General features: G+C 49.2%; 1 long non-coding RNA gene across 2 annotated transcripts in view; it reads right to left on the bottom strand.

The window, feature by feature from the left end:
• LOC102020147 overlaps positions 1 to 2917 on the bottom strand; it is a 39220-nt gene extending 36303 nt beyond the window's left edge. Inside the window, exons 1-2 of one of the 2 annotated variants that reach the window (XR_261322.2) lie at positions 2592 to 2917; positions 2218 to 2316 (exon numbers count right to left, since the gene is read on the bottom strand). This is a non-coding gene — a long non-coding RNA (uncharacterized LOC102020147). The other variant, XR_261321.2, reaches the window with a different exon arrangement.
• Positions 2918 to 14789: the final 11872 nt, after the last annotated feature.

The raw sequence follows: 14789 nt of genomic DNA, 5'->3' as shown, positions 1-14789 counted from the left end.
GAAAGAAAGAAAGAAAGAAAGAAAGAAAGAAAGAAAGAAAGAAAGAAAGAAAGGGAAAAAAAAGAAAGAAAGAAAAAGAAATTTTAAAGGGCTGGGAATGTAGTGCAGTGTAAAGGCCCTGGATTCAATCCCCAGTACCTTGGGCTGGGGAGATAGCGCAGTGGCACAGCACCTGCCTGGCAAGCTCAAAGTCCTGAGTTTGATTCCCGGTACCAAAAAAAAAATCCCCAGTACCACAAAGATTTTTAAAGTTTACTAGTAAATAAACTATATTAAAAACAGAAAGAAAATACTCAAGCCTATTACTTCCAGGTTCTTTTTCCACATTTTACTGCTACCTCCACAGCTGGGATCATTTACACCTATCCTAGTTATAAGTAGAAATGCTAGCCCTGCATAACACTGTACTGCCACACTTCTCCCAACCTGGTGGCTTAAAATTGGCCATGGTGGGATTTCAGGCACTACAAAAATTGCTCAACCCTAAAAACAGAGCTGTTGGGTACTTTCCTCTTTTTGGTCCTTATGCCTAATGTTGCTCTGAACATTCAGGCACAGATTTTTATGTGGACCTAAGTGTTCATTTCCCTTGAGTATATACCTAAGTATGGAATTGCTGTGGAAAGACAAGCCTCTATTTAACCTTTTGGGAATACGAGACTACTTTGCAAAGCACCTGCCATCAATAGTGAGTGAAGGCTTCTATTTCCCTACACCTTCACCAGCACTTGTTATTATCTTTCTTTTCGTGATAGCCATGCTGGCAGATATGAAGGAGTATTTCATTATGGCTTTCACTTGGCTTCTTGGTTTTCCGCCTCTGATCTTCCAGATTGTGTTACTGGGGAATAAAGGAAGTAACAGCAGACATGGGCTTGAGGGAAAAGGTGGGCTTGAGGGAAAAGGTTGGCTTTGAGAGGAAGCTTGGACAGAGCGTGCCTGAGGGTGAAATGAGGGAGGGACAAGGAGGGAGGCAGCAAGTGAGGTACCAAAGAAATTCAGAAAGTGAAGGAGCCATACTGGGCTACGAAGGCTCATGAAGGTCACCGTGCCTGGTAGGGGTCTTGCAGGACAGTGAGATTTGGACAGCAAGAGGAAGTTGGAGGACACGCTGGGTGAGGGGTGAAAGTGGTCAAAGCTGCAGGCGACATGGCACTACATGGCAGAGGACAGTGAGGAGCAGGCCACGCAGGGTCAGAGGGAGACTCGGAAAATGAGAAGTGTAAGGGGAGGGGGCCAGGTGCCAATCTGACTCTGTTACGGGATAACAGAGTCAACGGCAGCCAGGAGCTCAGGAGAAGAAAGGAAACTTTATTTAACCCACACAGACCCAGTCTCTAAGTCTGGGCCCTGATTATTAAATGTCTGTCTCTGCATCAAGCGGGGAGTTACAGAAGCTAAAATAAGCATCACTGAAGGCCGTGGTACGCTGGGTAACTTGTGGCGAGCACAGCTGCATGGAGCAAAGTTGCTTTTAGAACACTGACAGAAATTTCAGTTTGATAATGAATCCTGCGGCTTAGCCAAGTTCAGTGGCAGAGAACAAAATGGCTGTAGCTGTATTGGACAAAATGGCGGCCGTTAGCTCAGGATTTCCGTTTAACCGCCATGATGGGCCCTAGGACCAGAGAAACCGACATGCCAGCCTTGCACCCTGTCACACCACTGCCGGGCCAGTGTGAAAGTGCAGCCACCCCGGGAACGAGGCCATCGGTTCTCACTCACTTGACCCAATAACTGGGCACAGACGTAGTGAGGCTCCCTTGGGCAGGCACTGCACCAGACCCCAGCAGACGAAGACAGCTCAGTCCCATGGCCGCCATCAGCTGATGTGGGAGATGACCAGAAAATAGGTTTGACTTACTTAACAGAATAACAGCAGCTCATAGTCATTGGGTCAGCCACCACTTTAAGTCTTCTAGTCAATTTTTGCAACAAACTTCGAGACAGGTACTATTATTCCACCCATTTACAGAAGAGGAAATTGAAGGCCAAGGATATCAAGTAACAGCCCTGAGTGGTGGCACACACCTGGAACCCCAGAACTCTGGGAGGCTGAGGCAGGAGGATCACAAGTTCAAGCCCTGTTTGGGAAATTTAGCAAGACCTTGTCTCAAAATAAAAAATAAAAAGGGTTGGGGATATAACTCAAGGGGAAGGTCCTGGGTTCAATCCCCAGTACCACCAAAATATATGTACGTACACTGTGTAACGCACCTCAAGTCTTACAGCTGGCGGGTGGAGAAGCCCAGGGTGGAACAGTCTTAATCACCAAGCTGCACTGGTCCCTCTTTGGGAGAGGTGAGGAAAAAAGCACTGGATGAAAAGAGAAGAGAGGGCTCAGGGATGGATCTGATCCAATGGGTTTCTAATTCATTCCCAATCTGACTTCCTAGGGCTCAAAATGCCACCCAACTCCTCCCATTCCCCAAGGAACTAGACCAGGAATGATGTGTTCATGACTGAACTTCCATCCACTCCAAACTCTTATCCCATGCACCTCCCTCCTGCTGAGCACGCCCAGATCTCCTTTGGAGAACTCCAATCTCCCCATGCCAAAGTCCTGTGTTTGGAGTAAGACAGACCCTCACCTATAGCTCCAAGAAAGAGGCGTCAATTGGCCAGAACCACTCATCAGCATTCCAGTCATTCACCAATGGCTTCAGAGGTGGGCAGTAATCAAAGCCTAAACCAATCAGTGCTGGTCCTGTCCTTGGCCTGGACACCTGAGGGTGGAGTGGAGAAGAAAGAGAGGAAGGACTCTAGGTTTGTGTCTCTCTCTCTGCTCTATGGCTTGGCCAAGGAAGCGTGTTGCCCTGAGGGTAAGAAGTCCTTTCCACTGTCCCGCAGCCCCTGTCCTAGCCAGCCCAGCCCTGCCTGCTGGGTTTCCCTGGGAAACAAACCAGTAGGCCTCCGTTTCGCCTGACCCAGTTGGGTGGGGTTCTGAGGGGACAGGCATCCGAAGCCACAGGAAGCTCCAGATCCAAACAGCGCATCGCAGAACCCAGGGCAGAACCCACAGCCTCCGTCCTTGGAGCAGAGTACCCCAAGGACCGCCTCCCGAACCTCTGAGGGCCTGGACAGAACCCAGCGCCCAGTTCCTGCCCACAGGGCTGCTGCCCGCAGACGCCGGCCTTGGCTCCTCGGCCCCATCATTATGGGTTTCATTTTCTTGTTTGCAATCACAGCATTTACCTTGAATTTAGCTAATTGTCCTCTTTCTCTCTCGCCTGCCTTTCCAATAGATCTGCGTGTGACGCTGCTTGACAAACCGCCCTTGATTTTTGTGTGTTTGCTGGTTGCAGGATTTTGTATATCGGCAGCCAAGAAGCCTCAGGCTCTGGATCGCTATGTTCTTCTGCTTTCTCTTTTCAAGGACTCCGTTAAAACCTGTATTGCAGCCAGACAGACAGGGCCTTCCAGTATCCTCCTGAAGCTTAGGCCTTCTCTTCTGTACCCTTTTCTCCCTGGCATCTCCTAAAAGCAGGAAACTTCCCTGCAAGGTGTGCCGAGACTGTCCCAGACACACAGAACAGCAAGCATCTCAGACCACAGGACTCTGCCTCAGAGTCTCCCAAAAGTTCAATAGCACCAAGCAACAAAATCTGGCACCCTCGCTTGCACAGCATAGGGTGACACAAGCTCCCCCATGCTGCGGCCTCACGGAACAGGGGCACACACCTGTGATCACAGTTTCTTGCGACTCGAAAGAGAAGCTTCTTGAGAATCAAAAGCCCAAGCAACACTGAGCCACTTAACAAGACTCTCTCAAAATAAAAAGGTTTGGGGATGTAGCTCAGTGATAGAGAGCTTGCCCTGCATGCACAGGGCCCTGAGTTCAAGCTCTAGTCACACACACACACACACACACACACACACACACACACACAAGAAATCCTCATGGATGTGTGCAGAAGTGCTGGTACAAAGCCAGGTGTGGTAGCCCTCACCCACAATCCCAACACTCTGGAGGCTGAGGCAGGAGAATTGCAGCAAGTTCACCCTAGGGTGTAGAATTGCTGAGCTGACTGAGTTAAGTTTCTAAACCTCTTAAATTGGCACATCCAACCGCTATAGACTCTAAAAATTTAGAGTTTTGATTCCAGTCTTTCTTAAAAGATGTAGAGCCTGGAAGTGGGTTGTTTTTATCATCTTGATTACCCTACTTTTAAAATAGTCAGGCATGGTGGTTCATGCCTATAATCTCAGCACTCAGAAGGGTGAGGCAGGATGACCCCCATGAGGTTAGGGCGAGGCTAGGCTACCTAGTGAGTTTAAGACCTTATCTCCAAAAAATAAAATAAAATAAAATAAAGAGGGGCATCAGCTCCAACACATACCGGAACACCCAGAGCAGCCACCTGGCCCGCTCAGCCACACACACTGCCAGCTGTTGCTATGCTTAATCGGGCAAGCAGCCACCTGGGGACAGTGTAGCAGTGCACCCTGGCCCTGTCCGAAATCTTGCCTGGGATAATGAGCAGAGGTCTCCGGGCTGTGAAAGCGGAAAGGCCCTCTCTTTTGTAAGGCAGCCCCCAACTGCAAGCGGACCAAAAAGGGAAGAACGAAATAAAACAGACTTTGTCTTATTAGCCTGGCACACATGCCTGGTGATCGCTGGCTTAGCTGGCAAACTGCAAAGGCCTCGATGGGAGACTCCACATGCAACAAGTGGCTGTCGCTATGGAAACAGCTCAGATGAACCCCAAGAACGAAGGACCTCGCCAGGGAGATGTCGCTCTGAGGTTAAAGCGAACAAGCAAATGGCTTTGCATCCTGGAGTCTGCACGAGAAGTTTGCCCCTGTGTCATGGGACTTAGAGGGAAAAAATGCTCTCTGCCCCCCTTCTGCTTGGGGACCCCAGCTGCTGGAAGCTTGGCTGGCTCCGGGCACAGTTGGCCCCCGGCCTGTTGCCCATGGGGCCTCGGAAGAGCGTCGGGCCCTGCAAAGGCCCTCGGCGCCAGAGCTGGAAACCCTGCGAGAAACCAAGGAGGCAACATCCATCTGCAATGATAGGAAATGAAATGAGGGCTTTGGCTAATTCACAGCTCTGAGCAGCTAAGTATAAGGCTGGATCTTTCTCCGGGAAGTGGTCAGATTCGAGGTCAGAATTTTAAAAAGAAAACCTCCTCTTCTAGCCGAGGTTGGGTGTGGATCTGAGCACCATGTGGAGCCTGGGGTCCTAGCCCATGGCTCGGACTGGGGACGGAGGGCTGGCTTAATGGCATCTGCCTTCCCTTCTGGCCCTGTGATTCTGCAGTAATTGGCTGGCGAGTGATTACAAGGTGCTCTTTAAATGCCCTGGGTAGACATTCTAAATGGCATGGTTGTAGACAATTACCATGCAGGAGACACTGCGAACGGATTCGCTAACCACCCCACCCAACAGCAGGGTTCCCCTCCAACACTAGGGCAGGCATTCTACAAATGAGGCCACAGCCCCTCAGGGTAGACTTCAAGGAGGTTCAAGTGCACTGTCTACCCCTGGTGTCTACTAGATGTAGTTCCACAGTTGTTCCAAAGTAATAGTAATAACAAGAAAGTTAAAGCCGGGCATGGTGATGCATGCTTGTCATCCCAGCATTCAGGAGGCTGAGGCAGGAGGATCACTGGAGTTCAAGCCCAGCCTGGGCTACATAGTGAGTTTAAGGCCAGCCTTTACCCTGGGCAATGGCCCACATGGACCTGGGATGATATGGCTTGAGGCAATGTGTGGAAAAGCTCAGGCTGATTCACAAATGGCACGGGACAGCAAAGGGGCCAATACCCAAGGCTTCCAGGAAGTCCCAGCACCCTGCAAAGGGCAGGAGAAGAGGCGTTTGCTGGACCTTGGTCCTAGGGATGGCTGGAGTGGCCACGTTGTCCCTGCATGAGCCGAGGGCAGAGGGAACAGCTGACAGCCTTCCGTAAGCATTGCCCTCCAAATCCACCACCAGCACTGTGGCATTTTTGCAAGACACAAGGGAAAGCCATAGAAAAGCAGCATGAGTCTGCAGGTCAGGAGAAGACAGTGACAGGTAATGCAAACTGAGCTGGGTGTCATGCTCTCTATTGCTCTGGAAATCACTGCTTCCTGTCTTAGTCCCTTCCAGCTGCAATAACAATATTCGTTTCACTAGGCACTTTAGTGATAAAATTTCATTCCTTGAAGTTCCAGAGGCAAAGTATCCATGGTTTCCCCCATTCTCATAGGCTGTCCCTGAATGGTCCCCAGCTTCTGCCCCGCGGCTCCAGCTTCTCTGCCACCCACACAGTTCCAGGCTAAGTTGACCTGGCCCAAGCAGTTCTAGAGGCCTGGCCTCCTGGTTCCTGCTCCAGGCAGCCCCTGACCCCTTGGGGCAGCTGCAGGGTCTGAGCTGGGGAGGATGACACAAAAGCCTCGTTTTGGCCATGGACACAATTTTCCCCTCAATACCGCCACTGGGGATGCCTGTATCGCTTCTCCAACAGTCCAGGTCTTCAGGGAATGCTCAGTGATTAAGAGCTCTCATCTTCTACAAAGGAGAGAATCCCAGGCTGTTTTCAACCAGTGCAGTTTGAGGTGCCTTCTAGACATCCAACTCCTCTTTGTGTCTCCTTCTCATCTCCTAAAAATCCTAGACCAAACCTGAGAAGGTTGCACTGTAACCCTGTAACCCAAGGTGAGCAGTTTCTCCAGCTCAAGGCAAACCGGCTACCATGCCTTGACGTAAGCATTAGGTCTCCATCCCCACTTCCTGTCACAAAGCTACTTAGCATACCAGCGTGAGGAGTCTCTTTTACATACTAACACAGTGATACTCGGCTGAGGGCCACTCTATCACCTCTGGATGGGGCTGATCACCAGAGACTACGGGGTAGTATTTAGAAGGTTCAGTCTTTGGGCCCCACCCCACCCTACCTCCAGAAAGGAAAGAGCACTGCACGTTAAACTAGTCACCAATGGCCAATGACCTAACCAGTCACACTGTGTGCTGAAGCCTCCATAAAACCCCAAAAGGACTTGGTTCTGAGTTTCCAGACAGCAAAATACACAGAGGCCCTGAAGTGTGTTGTGTCCACCCCGGCTGTCCCTCTGCAGCCTTGGGAATATTCTTTACAATAACAGGTGAGCAGAAGTTTCTGAGTTCTGTGAGCCATTCTAGCAAAATAACCATGTCCAGGGAGGACACTGTGGGAATCCCATTGCCTGAAGTACAGGTCACAGCTTGGAGCTTGGGACTGGCACCTGAGGTGGGAACAGTCTCATGGGACAGAGCCTGTGACCTGGGATCCGATGGCATCTCCAAGCAGACAGTGTCAGAGTTGACTCTGAGGACCCTCCCCACCCCCCAGGCTTAGTCTGCTGGAGAATCTGGAGAACTAATTGTGTTGGGTATGGGGAAGTGATGCCCATGTATCCAGTCAAAGGGCATGGCATAGAGAGCAAGAAGAAAAACCCACTTCTGGGTGGGTGGAGTGGTTGACTGACTGGTTTGGTTTTTTTTGGGGGGGGGGTTTTTTTTTTTTTTTTTTGGTTTTTCTCTGGTACCAGGAACCAAGCTCACGACCTTGCGCTTGCCAGGCAGGTGCTTTGCCGCTGAGCTAAATCCAGCCCTGACTGACTGGTTTGGTTGGTTCCTTGTTTTCCAGATTTCAGACCTCCCCTGACTTTGACTCCTAGCCTCTACTTCCATGGATAGCAGCTTGATGACCAGAACAAGTTATCTCTGAGCCTGTGTTATCTGATCTATGAGATGAGATCAATGGTTTCCTGCATCAGCTGCAAATAATGAGGAATGCCCACCCCATGATCTAAGGAGTAGATCTCACAGGGCAACAAGTTTCCAAATCCCATCCACCAAGGTTCTGGCTCAATCCTCTGACCTCTCTTAGTCTTCTTGCCCTATGCGTGGATTTCCCAGCCCTCTCTAGACAATGCACCCTCACAGAGAAGGACACGAAGGGGCCCCTCCTTCTGATGGCTCCAATTTCAATCAGAGAAGAAAACTTTCCCCCAGAGGCCCTCTCCTCCCAGGCACTGTCCAGCTGTGGAGCACATCAGGGCTGCTGTTGGTGACCTTTGTGCACACTGGAGGCCCTTCTTGTGCAAACAAGACATGGCCCCCAACACACCTGCCCCCTGCTTGACCTTGTTTTTTGTTTTTTGAGACAGGGTCTCGCTATGTAGTTCAGATTGGCCTTGAACTCACTCTGAAGCATAGGCTGGCTTCAAACTGGTGGCAATCCTCCTGCCTCAGCCTCCCAGACCTATGCCTCCACTCCCAGCTCCTGCTTGACCTCGGGATGACCTTTCCATGTGTGTTCCCTGTGGAGGGTGGGACTGTGGATTTATCTGTAGAACTGCACCGGCCAACATGGCAACCATTAGCCACACATAACTAGTGCAATTTAATTTTAAATTAAATAACATTTAAAAATCAGTTCCTCAGATATGTTAGCTACATTCTAATTAAATTGAACAGCAGCCGGCTACGTGCGGCTACTGAAGCAGAAAGAATATTTTCATCATCATGGCTCAGCAGCTCAGCCCAAAGGCCAGAGCTCAAGCCTGAAAACTCTTAATATAGGGCAAGGACCGAATGGTGCCGCTTAGATACGCAACATCTGCGCTGTGCTCAACACCAAAGCCCACCTGCGGAGGGGGCGGGAGCGCCTGATCAGTGCTCATTCCTAACCAATCACTAGCAAGGAGGATGCCACGTCCAGGATTGACTTAGCCTTCAACCAATCACGACTCAGCTCTGGGGGCAGGGATGTAGCTTGACTGCACAGCATCTGCCTGGCAAGCGCGAGATCCTGAGTTCAATTCCTGGCACCAAAAAAAAAAAAGACTCAGCTCTGGGTTTGAAATACGCCCCTCCCACACCTGTGGCCACTCAAAAGACAGTGGAAACTACAGCGTCACGATGGCACCAACAGGCGGGGGAGGAGGGAGCGAAGATGGGGCGGGGCAGGATTCGGGGTCAGCCCACAACCCGCAAGGTGCTGGTACGAGTTAATACATCCACAACAGTCTGTATGGTGTTTACAATTACTCAACGGCTTTCAGTTGCCATGAGCAGCTTTGCTGTTGGTCTAGAGCAGTGATGGCGAACCTTTTAAAGACCGAGTGCCCAAACTACAACTCAAAATCCCCTTATTTTTCATAACGTACCAACACTGCCCCTCTGTATGCTATTATGGGCTGCTGGGCTGCTGGGTGATGCTGGGGCTCCTTGGCTCTCAGGCCAACAGAGAAAGTTCTGCATGCCTGCTGTGCATGGGTGCCATAGGTTTGCCACCACTGGCCTAGAGGATCACTTCAGCCCAGGAGTTAGAGGCCAGCCTGAGCAACATGGCAAGACCCCTACCTCAAAATAATAAAATAATAATAATAACAACAACAATAATAATCATAACAGCATCTACAGTGTGCTTTGACCAGTGCCAGATCTGAGGACCTCACAAGAATCAAGAAAAACACTGTAGGGTTCCCCAGTTCCTGTGGGGACCACAAAGAAATGCTGAATGTTGTCACCTTTCCTTCCGACCTGGCTCTGCACCAAGGCATTTTCCCCGTGGCACTCCGACTCCAAGAGCTGGCTCGGGTAGGCTGGGCTGAAGCCACCGGGCTCTTCTCCCCCTGTGCCAGCACAGTGCAGCGCCCCCCTGGCCACGTCCAGGTGATGAGGCTGGGACCACCGAGATGAGCTCTGCCCGCTGCAGGAGCTTGCCTCTCTGCTGGGGAAGCGCTCTCAGGGAGCATGGATGTCGTTACTTTCATCTTCCTTCTCCTCCACAGAGAGGGTGTTTAATATTCCAAAGCCGGCCAATTTGTCAAACAAAATAATGAATGCTCATGGTTGGAAACAGCCAGCCACACCAGAACATTTTGACTTCAAAGGCTAGCTTCTCCTTCATTATCAAAGATTACTAAATATCAACACATTAGGCTGGAACGCACAGCTCGTTAATGCTGAATATAATTATATCAAGCTGTCCGTACTGGCTTTTCCACTGGGCGAAATCTGTTGTTTATCAAGATTTGCTGTAGGGAAGATATTTGTATATCTAGTGAGACGAAATGCCTAATAAAGAGTTTACCTCCAAGGTGGTCCTTCCAGCCGGGTCTCCCGGCAGGCACCTCTAGGAGTCACCTGATGTCCATGGAACAGTGGCAAAAGGCGGTGAGACCTCGCTAGGAAAAAAAGAGTCGACAGACAGACTTTCCTTAAGAGAAATGTGAGCGGCTCTCCGCTTCCCGGTTCTGATATGCATGCGCTCCGTGTAAAACTGTAAGAAAAGTCTTGAGGTCTGAAGCAGGTTCAAGCATCTTTCTAGCCATTATCTCAAACTTGGCCACAGTCTTGCTGGCATCCCCGGAGCAAAACTCTGGAATTCCACTGAATGGTGGCATCATCTGGTGGACATAAGCGATACTGCAGCTCCCCTCCAAGTCCCTGTCATCCTCTTGTGGGGGACTGTTAATTTCTTAATGGTGCTTGATTGCTTGGGGATTAATGTAAACTATTAAAATAGCTCCGTTCAGCATCTCCAATTAAGCTACAACTCTCCAAATTACTAATAGGCTGCTATAAAACATTATCAGCTGATAGAGTCTGAGGGTTTCCATACTTTCTAATTGCTTAGTGTGTGTAGATTTTATCAAACCTCGAAAGGTCATAAACTCCTTGAGGGTAAGTCTTTCAACCCTTTCTTATACTTTACTTCCTGCTGTCTTCGTGTGTTCTCAGTAGGACTTGCTGAGGATTGAGTCATGTATACAACATGGGAGTAAACTATATTAACAAGAGCAGAATGTGCCTTTCAAAGTGTATAGACTTGGGGCTGGGGATTTAGCTCAGTGGCACAGCGCCTGCCTGGCAAGCGCAAGGCCGTGAGTTCAATTCCCGGTACCAGAAAAAAAAAAAAAAAGTGTATAGACTTTATGCCTGGCATAGTGGCACACACGTGTAATCCCAGTACTTGGGAGGCTGAGGCAGGAGGATCGTTGCCTCAACTCATCAGTTTGAGGTCAGCCAGGGCTACATAGTGAATTCAAGGCCAGCCTGAACTGCACAGCAAGACCCTGTCTCAAAAAAAAAGTAATGAGACAGATAGATGGTGAAATATTATTCAACATAAAAAATAAGATCCTGCTATTTCCAGAAACAAGGATGAGCCTGAAAGATATCATGTTAGGGCTGGGGATTTAGCTCAGTGGCACAGCACCTGTTTGGCAAGCGTGAGGTCCTGAGTTCGATTCTCGATACCAAAAAAAAGACATCATGTTAAGTGAAATAATACACTTTCCACAATGTCTTTGTGGAAAGACAAACACCAAGTAATCTCATTTATACATGGAACCTAAAGAAGTTGGCCTCACAGAAGCAGAGAACAGAGAAGTGGTTTCCAGGTACTGGGAGTTAGGGAAAAAGCGGGAAGATGCTACTCAAAGGATATAAAATTTCAGGTATAGGGTGCATAACATAGCCAGGAATGGTGGTGCACTCCTGTAATCCCAGCACTCAGAAGGCTGAGGCAGGAGGGTCGTTGTGAGTTAGAGACCAGCCTGGGCTACAAAGTGAGCTCAAGGCCAACTTGAACTGTGTAGCGAGACCCTCTCAAAAAGACAAAAAAAAATGCATAACATGATAACTATAGTTAAAAATTATATCTGTGGCTGGTGTGGTGCACACCTGTAATCCCAGCATTCTAGAGGCTGAGGCAGGAGGATTACTATGAGTTCAAGGCCAGCCTGGACTACATGGCAAGACCATATCTCAAAAAACAAAAAAAAAAAAACAGTAATAATAATATTTATGTACTTGAAATTACTGAGAGTACATCTTAGATATTCCTACCACACATACACACACACAAAAGAAACTATAGGAGGTGATGGATTAAGTCAATTAGTATAGTTACTTCACAAAGTGTGTGTTTATAAATCACACTGTATACATTCAATATAAATACTTTTACATGTTAAATAATAATAAATAAATGAAGAGCAAAATACCCATCACATATGGTGGCACACACTTATAGTCCCAGCACTGGGGAGGCTGAGGCAGAAGGATTGCAATTTCAAGGCCAGCCTGGGTGAATTAGCTAGACCCTGTCCCCAAAAATAAATAGGGCAAGAGTATGGCTCAGCGGGGGAGATCTTGCCTGGCAGGCAGAGGCCCCTGGTCCAATCCCCAATACTGCAATAAAATAAAACAAATTTAAAATAAGTAAAACACTCTCATGGGCCCAGAAGGAGTAGAACAGAGACCACCCTGAGTTGGAGATGGTCTCCAACTTCCTCTCCCTGAAGTTGGGCCAAGGGGCTGAGTGTCTGAGAGCTGACTTCCCCTCTGGGACCAAAGCCTCCCTGGGTGCCCACCCTATCCTTATACACTGATGATTTTACCCATGTCCCTTTTGCCAGAATTTGCTTCCTTCTGCAGTGGACACCATCAGTCCCTCACCTCCCCTCTGCCCATGCCGGCCATGGTGGGCAGCTCCAAGATGGCGCCCATGGTCCCCACTCAACTTCTCATTGCCTTTGCAGTCCTCCCCTCAGGTAACTTGCTTCCCACCCTGATGAAACAGTGAACTCCACAAACTGAGCTCATTGACTCAAGTCAAAAGAATGAATTTTCAAACAAAAGGAAGACGTTAGGGGAGGATGTATGGGAAATATGAAGAAGAGAAATAGCTCCCAGAAATAGTCACCAGGAGGGGACTTCATTCAAAGGGAACGCCCCTCCTGCTTCTTTTACTTGGGCCTTACATAGATAAGCAGAGTGCAGGAACTTGAGTCAAACGGTGGCTTTATGGGATTAGGGCCCGAAGAAAATTAGCTACTTAGCCAATCCAAAGAAAAGCTGAGTTCAAATGGAACATTTTATTCTGCATTTTGAGCCTTTTTCGACTCCACTTGGAAGTTAGGGAATCTTTCTAGGAGACGTCCTGATCTCTCCACGCTTAGCTTCCCTTTAATCTATTTTTCTGTGCTGACTGCCTATTTACGAGCGAACTGAGCTGTCTACTACACTGTTACACCAGCACATGGTGCCAGAGCGGGGTGCTATGCCCATGCCTGGTTCAAAGACCTTCAACTCGCATTTTGCTAAGTGCAAGCTGCAGAGTTGGAGGAGCCAGTGGCAGAAGGGTGAGGGCAGTGTCCAGCCTACAGCCACCAAGAAGTCCAACCACGGCCTCCCCCACCACCGCCCTCTGCCCTAGAGGAAACAAAACCTGCCCGTGACCCTGAGGGTCCAAGTGGGTCCTTCAGATGAGACGCAGTGTCATGCCCGGATTCCTGACTCACGGAAACGCTAGGAAAAGAAATACAGTATATGCTATTTTCAGGCATTCTGAGCTTTCTGCTGTCTACGGCTGAGGGAAATCTCTATCCAGGAGTTGGCTTGGCCCTAGCAGGTAACACTAGAGAAGCAAACTCTGCCCGCTGGACTTGGTGAGGTTTCCCGGCTCCAATAAGGTACGGTAAGGCAGGAGCTCCAAATGCTGCCTCCCCAGGGCTCCCAGCAGGCTGAGCCACAGCGACCGGGGAGGAGGCCCACTAGTTACACACTCTGTCATTGCCTTTCCCCTCTGCCTGTCCTCCTGCCTGGGCTCAGAGAAACTGAGGGTCTTGTTCCTGAGTATCGGAGCTCTGCTGCTGTGAGTCAGATCCACCTGTTGGCAGAAGAAGTTCACCCCGCCAGGTTCCCCACTCATGGACACCTACGGGCAGCTGTTAAGTCCTGGCCACAAAACCCACCGTGCTGCCTACAAACCTTTTCCCTTTCCTTTCACCACAACCGAGCTGGCTGCAGAGAGCCCTCGGCACTTGCTACTCTGAACGACCTGTCCTCATCTCCTTGGGGAGGCTCCCGGCAAATCTCCTCAGAACAGTGCTGTCTGTGAAGCAAATGAGCCTCAGCCTTTCTTCATTTTGCTGCTGGTTCTGCTCTTTTTCATGTGTTGATTCACTATGTGTCCTGCTACCACCTAAGCAGGTGTTTTGTTGTAGCAACAGAAAACTGCCTAAAACAATCTGGGCACACCCATAATCCCAGCCCTCAGGAGGCTGAGGCAGGAGGATCCTCACAAGTTCATGGCCAACTTGGACTACCTAGTGAGTTCAAGGCCAGCCTGAATTGCATAGTGAAACCCTGTCCCCAGCACTTGGGAGGCTGAGGGAGGAGGATCATCGGGAGTTCGAGACCAGCCTGGGCTAGAAGTGACCTCAAGGCCAGCCTAAACTGCATAGTGAGACCCTGTCTCAAAAAAAAAAAAGAAAAAAAGAAAAAGAAAAAGAAAACAAACACAAGGTCTGCCATCCCAGCACTTAGGAGGCTGAGGTGGGAGAATCAATGACAATTCAAGGTCAGCCTGGGCTACATGGTGAATTCAAGGAGAGCCTTAGTGACATTGTGAGACCCTATCTAAAAAAACAAAAGAAAAAGTAGAAGTCAGCCTTGTCAGACTTGGTGGCCCACACCTGTATTCCCAGCTAGGAAGGCTGAGGCAGAAGGGGCATGTTTTCAAGGCTGGTCTAGGAACATCAGGGACTCTGTCTCAAAATAAAAAAACAAAAGGAGCTGAGGATGCCACTCAGCACTGCTTGGGTAAGATCTCCAGTGCAGAAAAAAAAAAAAAAAAAAAAAAAAAAACAGAAATCAGCCTTGCACTGAATCTAAAACAAATGGCTTTCAGGGGCCAGGGATATGGCTCAGCAGCACAAGCGCCTGCCTGGCAAGCGCAAGGTCCTGAGTTCAATTCCTGGTACCAAAAAAGAAAACAAAAGGCTTTCATAGAGCTAGAGTAAATGA

This window comes from Chinchilla lanigera, unplaced genomic scaffold (assembly GCF_000276665.1).
Source record: "Chinchilla lanigera isolate Chin_1 unplaced genomic scaffold, ChiLan1.0 scaffold00028, whole genome shotgun sequence".
Taxonomy (NCBI): domain Eukaryota; kingdom Metazoa; phylum Chordata; class Mammalia; order Rodentia; family Chinchillidae; genus Chinchilla; species Chinchilla lanigera.
The sequence above is the reverse complement of the archived record's forward strand: the minus strand, read 5'-3'. Positions and strand labels throughout refer to the sequence as shown.